Source organism: Phyllopteryx taeniolatus, chromosome 5, assembly GCF_024500385.1.
Source record: "Phyllopteryx taeniolatus isolate TA_2022b chromosome 5, UOR_Ptae_1.2, whole genome shotgun sequence".
NCBI lineage: Eukaryota > Metazoa > Chordata > Actinopteri > Syngnathiformes > Syngnathidae > Phyllopteryx > Phyllopteryx taeniolatus.
Genome location: NC_084506.1, coordinates 5,592,442 through 5,607,302, shown reverse-complemented (window position 1 = coordinate 5,607,302; position 14,861 = coordinate 5,592,442). Strand labels below are relative to the sequence as shown.

General features: G+C 43.6%; 1 protein-coding gene across 8 annotated transcripts in view; it reads left to right on the top strand.

Annotated features, from left to right (window-relative positions):
- The window catches only part of LOC133478083 (membrane-associated guanylate kinase, WW and PDZ domain-containing protein 2-like), a 109,077-nt gene that overhangs the window by 31,568 nt on the left and 62,648 nt on the right, over positions 1 to 14,861 (top strand). The gene's annotated exons all lie outside the window — the stretch shown is intronic.

Genomic DNA, 14,861 nt, shown 5'->3' with positions numbered 1-14,861 from the left:
TTTATGCATACTGGGCATGCTTCCATAAATAATTCACAAGTGAATTTATGTTTAATATTTCATGTCTAACTAACATCAAGCTGGAAGAAATGTAAAATAAGTCAAATGTAATTATTGAGGATTGTGAGAGAGTTACAATTCCATAAATTAGTGCGGAAAGGACCCCAACTCCAACATATTTAATAATTGGTCCCAACCTGGAACCCCCATTTTCCCCTGCTTATTAAGTCATGATGCACTTTAATGGACATCAAACCAAGCTAATTATTATGAGTTTTAAATGTAATCAAATGTCAACTGTATTTAAGAGCAAATTATAAAGGGAGGTATTCCTGCCTGGTTCCTTAATAATTAGCTCTTAAGTACAAATGCAATAACTGCATGTACAAAAATGACAAAAATTATATATAATGAATATCAAAATTCAATATCAAAATGACAAAATACATTTGTCATATTTAAGTGGAATTGGAATTAGAAAATTCCCATGCCTAGCACGGTAGTCGGGAATCGCTGCGTTCAGGTACAACTGTTACATACGGCTGCTTTTAGCTCATCTCCTCTGGTACGATCCTTTAACTGTGCAGCTGCGGGAGGCGAGATTGTGCGTCACCGTTGTGTTGTTGTTGTGGCCGTCCATCTCTGCGCTTCTTCCGAGATCAGACTAATGAACAGCGATGATGGGACTCTTGTGACGCTCGCTGAGCGCTGACATTTGCTGGAATCCGTCCTCACCTCTCCTAGCGCACACACACGCACACACATACTGTATTTAATTACTTGGGCACTCCGTTGTAGTTGAAGAAGACGAAGCTTTTGTTTTGCTGTTTAGAACCTGGTCGTGGTTATTGTTGTTGGCAACGATGCCACTGAACGTGACTATGAAGCACAATCCTGGAGCCACATACTGGATCTTGCCACAGTGGGGGTAAATGAGGCTTGAGTTAGGTGGCCATGTTGGTTCTGGGTGTTGTTTTCACTGCTGTCAATCCTTCCGTTTCTCGGTGCGATTCTCCTCTAGGTGCAAGACCCGATTCTGGCATACCAAACACACCGGTTCTTTTGATCTCATCTTTTGCCCTCCACGTTTTCTGCTAGCTGACGGGAGCTGGCGGTGCAGTCCAGACTGTGTGGGCAACCCACCGTAGTTGCGTCTGCGCTAGAGTTGCCTCAATGTTCATCAACCCAGTACGTTGCAGGATATTCCTGTGCGGGGCGTGGTCCTACCAGGTGAGGCCAAGAATGCACTGGAGGCATCTGATGTTAAAAGCCTCAAAGCGATACGTGGGATGGCAGGAGGTTGTCCAGGCTTCTGCGCCATAAGACCACATAGACTATAGCTCTTGTTTCAATTCGAACGTTGATATTTTCAAACACATGGGAGTGCAGTTTAACAAACGCAGAGGCAGCCCGGTTGATTCGGGCCTGGATGTCTTTGGCGATCTGGCATTTTGGAGTCAGGATACTACCAACGTAGTCGAACTGTTGAGTGATGTTGAGGGCTGCACCGTTAATGGGGAGGACTGGAGGCATGGAAGATGGAGACTTTTACTGACATAGAACTTCAGTTTTTTGTGCGTTGATCAGTAAGCTTAGTGAGGGGTACAACGATGCCACTCACATAGCAGCTGGTCAATGGATGAGGAGTGCACAGTCAACTGCGTATTGCAGTTTCTGGTTGTCGTTGATCGAATTCTTCGTTTGTCTGTTGGTGTCACATGTTAAATAAGCTCCCGTCAAGGCGGAAAGGGAGTGAAACGCCACCGTCCTCCTTTGTGGACTGGTGGAAGTGAAGTTTGGCTGAAAAGGTTGAATATCACTGCGGCCAGTGAACACCCCTCCTTCACCCCAACACTCAGAGGGAATGAGGGAGACTGCTCTCTGCCTACAAACACACACGCCTGCAATCTGTTGTGTAGCACTTTGAGGACGCTGAGAAATTTCGAGGAAAACGCCAAATTTCTTGACGATGCTCCAGAGGATGTCCTGGTGAATTGTGTCAAAGGCTTTTGGGAGGTCTTGGAAGGCGAGGTAGACGTCTCTGTTTTGTTCCCTGCATTTCTCTTGGTTTCAACGGGCAGTAAAAATAATTTCCAGCCTGCTTCTGTTCTTTTTGAAGCCACAATGTGTCTCTGGGAGGGATGTCCTCAATTAGAGAGGTAAGTCGAGCCAACACGAACTTCAGAAACACCTTGCTGACCGAGAGCAGGGAGATCCCCCGACTGTTTTCACTGCACTCCTTGTCACTCTACTTTTTATAGATGGTGACAATGTTACCATGTTTACAGATTGGAGGCAGGTTCTCACTTTGCCAAATGTTGTGGATAAAGTGAAATAGCTGCCGCATCAGTAGGTAGCCTCCCTACTTTAAAATTCAGCCCGAGGTCCATCGGGGCCAGGGTTCCCGCTGTTCTTGACACTCCGGTTTGCACAGAGGACCTCCTTGAATGTTGGGTGTCATCAAGGGAGGTGATGGTGGGAGGTCTGGGAGCGCAATAAGCACTGATGGCTGCAAAGCGTTTCTCTTTTTCAGTAGCGAGTTGAAGTGCTCAGTGCTTGCGTATTTGCTGTTTGTCCTTGAATAATTGAAGCCCATCTGCAAATCTTACTGGCACGATTTATTTTGCCTAGTACGGGCGTTGTTGGTATCTGCGTAACTCTAGATCTTTTGGGCTTTTCGAGCCACCATTCATTTTTCTTTAGTATGTTCCGTTTCCGTGTACTTAACATTTATTGTCATTCAAATATACAGAAATATATCGGGTTTTTTTTTACGGTAATGGGATACACAGTCTGGTGATTCCAGGCCCCTGCAAGTGAGATGCTTCTTTGGCTGCTGTTACTTGTGTGGTGGTCAAATTTGCAGGTTCATTTTGGATCTGATTAACCGGTGGTCGGTCCAGCATTCAGCCCCACGCAAGACCCTCGTTATGCAGACGCTCTTTTGGTCTTGCGGTCATGTGATGATATAGTCCAGCGGTGCCAGTACATGGACCGGGTGTGCAACCATGGTGTTATGTATTTGTTCTTCATCTGAATGATAGTGATAGTGAAGTCTAGAAAAAAAAGTTGAGTTGAGTTGAGAAAATGTTCAAAGCGCAGAGAGATGAGTCGCACGCCATTGCTGTTTACATTCCCAGTTCTGTGAGTTCCGCTTATCTTCGTTCGCAGATTGGGATCAGTGCCGACTCGGACATTGAAGTCACCCATGAGGACACGTTTATCGGACTTAGGGACTCTGGTTAGGGCATCATCAAAGGACTCATCTAAGGCATCTTTTGATGTTGCTCTCTGCATAAACATGCATACGCACACACACACGCCATATTGAGTTCTTTGCGCGTCCGTATCGAAAGAAGTTTGAGCATTTATTCAATATACAGGTACTTGATAAGAAGTACATTTTCAATAAATGCTCAAATGACTTTTTGTATGTGCGTGCGTCATCGGGACCGACAATGTCCCCACGCGCCACTCATCGCTGCCAACTAATAAAGGCGCTTTTCACCTTACCAGACCTGATTTCCATCACCTCCGGAAACCCCAGAGTGGAGGGCTGGGGGTGGGGAAGGGAAGCGATCAATGTCACCCTGAGACAGAGAAGGGAACGTTCAAGTTTTGCTTGTGTACTTTTAATCAGTATATAATTAAACGAATGCAAGGTTGTGTCATTGAACCGATACATTTTGCGTGCGCTGATTGGTTGAATCAAGTGGGCCCACCTCGCGGGGTTGATTTTTATCATTTGATTACCTCAACCAAGAAGATTATTCACTGTGTTAATTTTTTAGGACAACAGTTCTCCCCCATTTATCGCGGGAGTTACCCCAATAAGTGAAAATCCAGGATTTAGAAAGACCATATAAAAAAATGTTTTGACTAGTTGTTTAAGCCACAAGAGTCTATTTCATTTGTTGTGGCCCACAAAAAGCAAGTCTAGTGTCGACTTTGTCCTTCTTACTCAATGGTTTTGTACTTCTCATTTTTATCTGTATCCAAATTGCAATTTTTTTTTTTCACTTTTTCCAGATATTTACAAGCATTTGTTTTCACCAAATCCCTGATTAACAATAATTGAACAATAGTATTTTTATTTAGTTGTAATTGTATTCCATGACATCTGATTTCTAATGAAATCTGTTAAAAAAATCTACACAATAACAATGGAAATTGTGTGTACATAATAATATCACGAAGTGATTATACTGGATAGAAATATGATTTTTCACACTCGTAACAGCCCTCTAAGGGAAACTATAACGACAATGTGGCCTGAGACGGCAATGATTTTGACAGTTTTGTGCCTTAAAATACCCCTTCCACACTCTTGAAACAAATTGAAACTTTTTCAAATTCACTTTTGAAACACATTGGAAAAGTATTTGAACACGAAAAAATGCAATCCTAAATGTATAGAAAATAGATAATCAAGAAATAAAAACCTTTAGGACGCAAACAACACAACATGCTGTGTACTCTTTCCAACCAACGACATCTTTTAGATCTGAGATAAACGAAGGCAACAAGGCCATATATTTGTTCTCCTTCTATATAGTAATACGTGTTGACAGGAGCCGCTTCACTTGCACTTGTCTTTTAGTGGATAACACAACGTCTCCATAAAGACTTTAATGACTATCTGTCCTCTGCAAAGATGTTCATAAGCCCCACTCAGTCGTTTTCCACCAGCAGCTCGTAAAACAAGAGACCGTGTTGTCCCTTTCAGTGTGTTGGACCCGGCTTGCTCGGTGGTCGTCCTCGCTTCCGATCAAAGTCAGCGAAGGACCGACGTCTCTAAAAGATTACCCAGAGTGATTATCCTGAGGTGTGTTAACGATTATTTCCCCCCCCCTCCCTGATATGCTCGCGAAATGGTCAGAGCTGACGACCGTAAATGTTAAACCTGTTCAATATTTTATAGTACCTTAGCTGCTCCGTATTTTTTCACTTCACTCGAGCAGTGGCGCAATCCAAGCTTCCTCTGACCTCAAATTTTGGCTTGCAGCACAAAGCAAAAAAATTGACGGCTAGTAAGATCACTCGCAAGTTAAAGCTAAAGTCACAATTGTTCGTAGAGATATTATATCGTTATGGGTGTGGTATGCTCTGTTGGTCATCTCGAGTATGGGCCTGAATTACTGGGTACCGATTAGATTTATTATTATTTTTTAAATGGGTTTGCACCTGCAAAATCGGTGTGGAATCTGATCTACTAACCGGGCGTCAAACCCGCTAAATTGGCTCACAGTTCATTTTGTGTGTTCTGTGTGGAATTTCTGGAAATAAATGAATTTAGCATGTAAAAGTGATTTAACAAACATGAGCTGAATTTTGGTGACTGATTTTGCGTCTTTTAAATACCGCGCCTGAAAGGCAGGTACAAACGGCACAGCTGTGCATAACCTGGATGAGGAGCTGATTGATAAAACGGATCTTTTATGCGTGTGTGAACATTTTTTGAAATGCCAGAAATCAAAGTTAGAGTAAAATATTGTTTATTCAGAAATGCAATTGGGAAGCTTCTGAATCATCTAAGGGCTGAGTTCCTCGCCGGTCACAAGAAGGAGTCATGCCATATCGCGTCTGACAAAGCTCATTTTCAACACTGCATTTCATTCTGTCTTTCCAGCGCACAATTGGTACTGCGCTCTCCCAAAGCAGTGTCCAGGTGTGCCATCCCAAATTTTGAATGCAATGTTACACCGGATGGGCAGATACTGTACATCCAACACTCGGGATGAGTTAAATCAAAGATAATGTGGCTATTGTGCACTTACTTCCTCCATAAAAATGATCAGAATGATAGATTTCTCTTCTGCAACTCAGTTATGTTTGTTTGCCTGCTCCACTTCTTATTCCATCACTTCAGACTTCATTTTCATTCTTCATCTCTACCAAATTTTTCAAAGTGAAAACCATCAGCGCTACTGTACTTGGAGCGCAAAACCCTCTTTTAAACACGGTGGTCTCCGCCGCTTTGACATTTTCCCTATAGCACACGCAATCTGTTTGAGTGAGTGAACAGGCATTTTAATGCCTGCTATTTGGAATCTTCGTAAGTCAGGCCTTATAAGAGCTGAAAGAATACATGCCACTGTTTTCCTCTCACATTTTAAGAATCAGTTAAAGTGTAAATTGGTATTGTATGCCATTTTAGAATAATTTTGCAGAGATGAACTGATCACTGGTGCTCAATGTTGTTGACAATAATATGCTTTTAGCTCTTGGCTCCAAGCTGTGTATCGACCGACCTCACATCCCTACCTCACCCTCTCGCTGACAGTATCCACAGTGGTCGACCGTTCCCCAGCCCAGAGTGTCATTTACACTGGAGGGTTGACACCCAGCGAGCCATGGTCCTCCCTGTGGACCGCTACCCCGCCCCCTCGCCCTCTTCACTGCCACCTGAGTGAAAGCTGCAGACTCCATCGATCCATCCATTATCTGAGCCGCTTATCCTCACAAGGGTCGCGGGAGCGCTGGAGGCTATCACAGCTCGGCAGGAGGCGGCGTACACCCTGAACTGGTTGCCAGAAAATCGCAGGGCAAGCCGACTCAAACACGGTAATGTGAATGACTCCGAGCTAACCAGGCGTAAGCTCGCTCCACTGAAGGCGTTGGAGTAATTGATTGATGCAGGACACAGCAGCTAGAAAGAGACCTGCAGTGAGTGAAAATAGCACCTCTCAAGCCAGTAGTGACTTTATATGGATAAAACTACAGCAGTAGCTGCTCTGACTTTTTATTTAAAACCCTCCAGGAATAAAAAAGTGGAGCTGGATATTTTCAGTGATTGTTTATTTTATTTTTTTTGAATTAGTAAAACATTCCCCCAAGAGCATTAAAGGACTATGAGATGGGCTCTTATACTCAGCCCTGTGGGACACCAGAAGACAATGTAGACGGATAGGCTCAAACTAAGCTTTAAATTCAGTAATATAGCCTCAAGACCGATGTTGGCTACCTATTGTAATGCAGCTAAAGCGGGGTACACACACGACAGTCGGACCAAATTTCAGCATTTCTTCTCTCTTCTGATGAAAGTCAGCAAAGGCCCGATTGTCGGATGTCTCTCAAAGATTACCCTGAGCGATTGTCCTATGCTGTAGGGTGGGTTACGAGTGTTTGGTGTTTTTTTTCCCCCTCTCTGATCTGCTCGGACAAGGAAAACGGTTGTGGTTGACAATGGCGAACATTAACTGTTACATTTTTTATGATCAAAGTAAGCAGACAAATTATCCTGAGTGAGTACCCTGTAATGTGGGGTGTGTAAATAGTGATATTTTCCCTTTCCCGATGTACTCGTAAATCTGTTCAATAGATGTGATGGCAAATTCCTGTGCGTGTGCTCAACAGTCAGCCCCAGACTTCGTGATTGTGATGTGAAATCGAACGAAAGCCAATTACGAAGCCACATGCAGCGCATTTGTTGCTAGCAGAACAGAAAAAATTGGCATATGATCATCACGCCAACTTGACTGTTTGGTTGACAAACTAGGAGCTGATGGTGCATTAATTTTGCAAATTGAATGCCTGCTCTACTCTGTATTCAATATAAAACAATGGCTCTCCTTTCCCACATACAAGGGCATTACAGTAAGTAGCAGGACGATACTATGTAGTAAAAAGAAATGCAGCTTAATCTGCTGCATCTGCTCAAGCTAAGCTGCCACTCTCTTGGACTCTTTGAAAGGCTGTGTGGCACAAATTGTCCCTTTTTGGATCCAGTCAAAATGTTCCACTGCTTATGTGTCCATCTCGTTGCTACGGAATTAGCGTGTTGCCAAGCAATGGCGTGTTGTCATGGCAGCAGACGCTCGTGTCGGACTGCCGCCGTGCCGCGAGTACGCTTTGGAGTGCAAATGAGGAAGTGTGCGTGCTCGTGCAATCGATCGTTCCTTTCGCTGCAGACCTGCTGTCACACGTCACATCTGCTGGCCGAGGGTGGAAGAAACGGGCGGGTCTGAATACCTTCTGTTTGGATGGGCTCATAAGCATAGAAACAGGACGTGAAGTCCATCCATTTTCCATGGTATTAGGCAGTGGTGGGCAGTGAATTTCATATTTTGCGTCTTCGGTGGGGACTTGCCCAACTCAATCCACCTCCACGTACCACCACCGGCATGTTGCAATTGTAGAAACCATCAACATTACATAAAAATGCAGTAAAACAGAACGCAACGTTGCCACGTACATCATCTGGGGCAGTTCACAACCACTGTTAAAAACATTCAATTAAAATACATCATATTAAACAGAGATACTGCTATTTAAATGTATTAAATGTGTGCGGATCACACGTCTTTGAATCGAAGTTGCCGGTAACAAGTTTTGTTCTGACCAACCAATTAGTGGACAGAAAAATGGTGTGGTCATCGAGTGCTGGTGCTGGCCCCTCTGAGGCCAATTTGAAACCTGATTGGAGCACCATTGCAAAATTGCCACCTGGCAAGAAGTTTTTCTGTCCCCGACTGCAGTTCAGTGCCAGTTTGAGAACCGTCACGGTCGTCACGCGGCTCCAGCGCCTAGTAACAATTAACACAATCCATGTCGATAAGCATCGTAATCTTCTGCTTGAAAGCTTTCAACAACTTGAAGTCCGTCATTCCCCGAAACAGCCACTGCATCGAGCTTTTTATTTATTTTTTTAATGCTGAGCTGAGTTCTTGTGCAGTCCTTCAGATAGACTTTCTCTGGCTTTGCGTGAATGCCTGCTGTAGGAGTTCAGTGTTTTCCACATTGGTGGTATAGCAGGCCTTCCATCGGGTGGTTTGTCAAGAGCAGGTCCTGTTTCGAGAAACTTGCCACGGAAAGTGTACATTTTGCGTTTAAGCAGTGCTGAACTTAAGACGTGGACATAAAAACTTCTTGCCATGTGCCAACTTTGCAATGCAGCTCCCGCGTACATTGGCAAGCCGTGGGCAAGGTGAATGATATGCTTACAAAAACACTTCGCACTAGTCGGCAATTGCGGGGCACATTTCGACAAACAATTCACACTCATGGACAATTCCGGCTTCAATGAACGTAACACGCATGTTTTGGGTATGCGGGAGGAAACCAGATTACCCGAGAAAACCCCACGCAAGCATGGGAAGAACATGCAAACTCCGCACAAGCGGGCCTGCGCCTAGACTTAAACCTGGGACCTCTCAACTTTAAGGCAGATGTGCTCACCACTAATCACCGTGCTGCTTAGAGTCAGATACGCACTGATATTTTGCCCACGGCTATGAAAATACCCGAGCAACTGAATCTTTTGACCCCCCACACACACACACACACACTAACACCTTTTCTTATGATAATCAGTCCATCGATAGTCTATTTTTAGCATCACCCCCCATCGCTGCATCCCTTCACTGCCTCCTCCGCTCGCCAGCTTCCTCTCTTAATTATACAAACATTCCTCATGCGTGAACATTTCTCGCCGTGGAAGAGGCGCTTCGAGCTGAACCGACGGCGCTCTCGGTCTTCAGTCTTCAGCTGGCCCTCTCCATTATTCAGCAAAGGTCTTTGTCCTGCCCCAAATCTGACGCCCTAGCTGAGTTATTGCAGTATGTCAGCTATTTTGGCTTCACTTCCAAATGGAATTTCCTTGTTCGGTTTCTGCGTCGCATCTTACTCATACATATATACTCCCACCGGTTTTAATTTGAATGTCGTCCCCTCCCGCCACTTCGGGGCTTATTATACACCTCACCAGGTCTTAGCATGCACCCACTCCAGTGGTGCGAAATAGCCAAGTGCGAATACTCAGTGTCTGGTAGATTACTTTGGAAATGTAGTTGGTTACAATTACAAGTTACTAGCCTGACTTTGGTTTGGGCAGCGCGGGTTCAGTTCCCACTCAGTGACGGTGTGAATGTGAGTGCGAATGGTTGTCCGTGTCTATATGTGCCCTGCGACTGACCGGCGACCAGTTCAGGGCGTATTCCGCTTTTCGCCCAAAGTCAGCTGGGATGGGTTCCGGCGCCCCGCGACCCTAACCAGGATAAGCGGTGTTGAAAATGGATGGATGGATGGATACATTTTGATGACTTTTCTTAATTTTGAATGAATGTATCAATAGGACACTTGGTTGTTACAATACATAGTACATAGGAAAAAGGTTTTTTTAAATATATATATTTTTTAGCATTATGTCTACAGCATGTGGAAAACCACCATACCATACCATGCTGACCTAATGACAAACATGTACAATTTAGAGTTAAGATGACAAACCAGGTAAGTGAACGTTCCATAGAAAAGTCCAAATTATAAAGACGAAACTGTTCAAAGGCCAACGTTCAAAGGTGCAACTATCAGTCTAGCCTTTCAAAAAAAAACAAAAAACTGTCAAACGAATAAATTGCACCACAAAGTGTCACTTCGAGGTCATATTTGGAAAATAATGTCATGTTTGAGACTATAGCAGAATGGCACATGATCAGAGAGAGCCAATCACAAGTGTCAGCTTTGGAAGGAGGAAGTGATATGAAAAGAAAACAGAAAAACAATTTTATGTAAGTGCAATACCTACTAATTAATTTAAGTACCGATTATATATCTGAGCAGTGTTAAAGTTCAATCTACATAATGTTACAGTGGCTCACAATATAAAAAATATAAATGTTGAGGGAATAAAGCATCCTGTATTTTAATATTGGTTATGATGGCGGTACTCGGAAAACCAACGACTGTATATTTTTAGGTGGTACTTGGTGTAAAATGTTTGAGAGCCACATAGAATTAGCCCAGTTAGCGTCAGAGTTGTTGCAGCGGCTATTACAAACCAGTCACCACTAAAGTTTCTCCTAACCGATGTTAGGATTAAACGCATTTGAATCTACCATTAGGATTCAGGGTCTTGGAGAGTTATTGTTTAAAAATTCAGCATTTTCATTCAGATTTGCACCCATATGTTAATGTTATTCTTCACCTTGGCTTATGTCTCTCCCTGTCTTGTCTGCACAAAGAAGCAGTGGGAGGCGAGGCCACGGACGGGTCGTCAGTATTCCGGCACGCTCTGCCTCCTGCGGTGTGGGCAGCAGAATAATCTGATCGTGATCGTCCAGATCGATAGCCGTACCCGGCGGAAGGCGGTCGGCCGAGAAGCACGTCCTCCTTCAAGATACATTTTTTATTTTCTGCGGGGAACACACTAAGCTTTTATGTACTCGGCTCCGTTGCGCCGATATTACAGCGGCCTTCATAAAGGCATTTTTATGCAGCTCGAAACTAATCGTCGGAGTGCGCCGCATGTAGAAAACGGCAGAAACATCTCTTACTACAAGCCCGGTTTGAATTGTTGTTTTTTTTGTCACTGGGGGTCAATTTACAGTAGCGGAAGAGTCGCACAAACATAACGGTTGGAAATCAGTAGAGATGCTAAACATGCTAACGTAGCGGCAGTTTTATCAGAACCGGGAAGCAAAGAGGAGCGCTGTAGCCTTTGTGAAGCTAGTGGTCTACTTCTATGTGATCTGATTGGCCCAAATGAATGTGACACACACAACCTTCACACAATTACTCTTCAAGCTTGTTTTTTTGAAATTATTAATTATTAAAAAAATTTTATGCTTGCCCTTTTCCGAGCAGTTCGCGGTATCTCTTTTGCATGTGAATTTGTGACACGGTATTTGGTCAAATGCAGAATATTGCCACTCATTCTTGATGGATACAGAAAAGAGTTTTATATAATTGTAACCAGGCAACTTACTAGTACGTGGTGTCCCAATACCTTTGTCCACATGAAACTATAAGGCGTGCGTGTGTGTGTGTGTGTGTGTGTGATTGTTGCCATGCTGTGCTTTGATCATACTTGTGGATTAGTGCCTGCTCAGTGGGTGGAAGAGTTGCAATGTAAGACGCACAGTTTGATCTTTTTCACTCGCGCTCTCATACACACACACACACACAGACACACACACGTCTAGAAGGTACAGATACTTGTTTTCAAAATGTAGCAATTTACAGCAAAAGGTTGTCACAAAAATTAATCCTCAAGGAAAGTACAAATTCACCTCAACCATCGAGTGACCCCCGACTTATGAGTTTTTGGAGATGTGAGCCATCGCTCTGTCAAATTTATTTATTTTTGTCTCGCGTTTTTAGCACGAGTTATGGTCGCAGCGAACTTCACAACAAATCACAGTTCGGCTGATTGTGAACAATTCTTCAAAAAGGAGGCCAATTACTTGTTTTCAAGCTGCTTATTGCCACTCCTAGTTGAAGTTTATTTTAAAAACAAATTATTTTTTTTAAAGTTGACACATCACAGAAAATAGTCTCGTTAATGACCAATTAATGATTGGATGAAAGCAATTGCAAAGTATTTGAAATCAGGTTTCCAAATGGTGAAGAATGGAGACGTTCTTTTAGCTTGCAGACGCTGTGGGTTAGGGTTCAGCGACACGCTGAACGCTCTGAAAACTCCGCCTCTCTGGCACTTTCAGCTGTCAATCAAAAAAGTGCCTTCTCTCACAGCTCCTAAGCCGGGAGAGGAAAATTCCAAGCGACCCACGTTGCACACGTTCCCGCAGGCTGCAGAGAGGCAGGCTCTGAGCCCTGACGTAATGACTAGCTCGCAACTAGCATTGATATACAACCCCAATTCCAATGAAGTTGGGATGTTGTGTTAAACATAAATAAAAACAGAATACAATGATTTGAAAATCATGTTCAACCTATATTTAATTGAATACACTACAAAGACAAGATATTTAATGTTCAAACTGATAAACTTGGTTGTTTTTAGCAAATAATCATTCACTTATAATTTTATGGCTGCAACACTTTCCAAAAAGCTGGGACAGGGTCATGTTTACCACTGTGTTACATCACCTTTTCTTTTAACAACATTCAATAAAGGTTTGGGAACTGAGGACACTAATTGTTGAAGCTTTGTAGGTGGAATTCTTTCCCATTCTTGCTCGATGTACAACAGTCTCTGTTGTCGTATTTTACGCTTCACAATGCGCCACACATTTTCAATGGGAGACAGGTCTGAACTGCAGGCAGGCGAGTCTAGTACCCCCACTCTTTTACTACGAAGCCACGCTGTTGTAATACGTGCGGAATGTGGTTTGGCATTGTCTTGCTGAAATAAGCAGGGGCGTCCATGAAAAAGATATTGCTTGGATGGCAGCATATGTTTCTCCAAAACCTGTATGTACCTTTCAGCATTAATGGTGCCTTCACAGATGTGTAGGTTACCCATGCCATTGGCACTAACACAGCTCCATACCATCACAGATGCTGGCTTTTGAACTTTGCGTCCATAACAGTCTGAATGGTTCTTTTCCTCTTTGCCCCCGGAGCACACGATGTCCACAATTTCCAAAAACAATTTGAAATACGGACCCGTCGGACCACAGAACACTTTTCCCCTTTGCGTCAGTCCATCTTAGATGAGCTCGGGCGCAGAGAAACCGGCGGCGTTTCTGGGTGTTGTTGATAAATGGCTTTTGCTTTGCATAGTAAAGTTTTAAGTTGCACTTACGGGTGTAGCGCTGAACTGTAATTACTGCTATTGGTTTTCTGAAGTGTTCCTGAGCCCATGTGGTGATATCCTTTACACATCGATGTCGGTTTTTGATGCAGTGCCGCCTGAGGGATCGAAGGTCACGGGCATTCAATGTTGGTTTTCGACCTTGTCGCTTACATGCAGTGATTTCTCCAGATTCTCTGAACCTTTTGACGATATTATGGACCGTAGATGATGAAATCCCTAAATTGCAATTGTATGTTGGGGAACATTGTCCTTAAACTGTTTTCTCACGCACTTGTTCACAAAGAGGTGAACCTCGCCCCATCTTTGCTTGTGAATGACTGAGCAATTCAGGGAAGCTCCTTTTCTACCCAATCATGGCACCCACCTGTTCACAATTAGCCTGTTCACCTGTGGGATGTTCCAAACTGGTATTTGATGAGCATTCCTCAACTTTCTCAGTCTTTTTTGCCACATGTCCCAGCTTTTTTGGAACATGTCCCAACTTCATTGGAATTGGGGTTGTACTTATACACCTTTAAACGATGTATAATTGAACACAAACAGTGCAGCCTGACGCATAGACAGGCAATATAACAATAGTCAGAGGCATAGATTCGTTATACTTTGCCAAAAAAATATTATTATTGCAGCTGAGTCACAGCACCGTTATGTATTGTACTAACCCCTGGTGGCCGAGCCGCTTGCACCAGCCTGAGCAGCACAACGCCCAATAAATTATCGTGCTGCACAAACTGTTTAATTCTTTACAGTATATCAAAATGTGTTATTAATGTATTTTTTGTTAAATAAAGTACAACGCTGTGCTATATTTCTCGATCAAAAACATGCTGTTTTTTTTTTAAATAATTTAATGGCATTACCAATTATTTCAGTAGGGAAGATGATTAGAGACGAGAATGTTTTGAGTTACGCAACAAATTACATTTGTAAGTCAAAGCACCGCTGTACTGGAAAATTGTACAATAATAAAGTATTTATTTTGCTACTTTGTTACTTGCTATCGCTGACGCCTGCACACCAAACCTAAACGATGCCACGCACTTCAGACCTTCTGCCGTTGGAATCGCTTTGCTTTAGCAGCATGGGGCTCGCCTTCTGACTGTGCGCGCATAACCCGGCCCGGCGGGCTTTCTTTTTCTCTGCTTTCATGTGGACTTCACTGGGCTCAAAGTGGACTTGGCCGACGCGCAAACACAAGCACCTCATTAAGCCCAAAGCTGCCTTTAAGGCCCATCACAGAGCCCCGCTGATGGAGCTCTCCCGAACGTTGGCAGCCTCTAATTGCTGGCAGCCTAGATGCCTTCACATTACCGTTGTGTGCGCAATATGTGCTGCGTCAGGAGCTTTGAGTTGTGCCTGATTT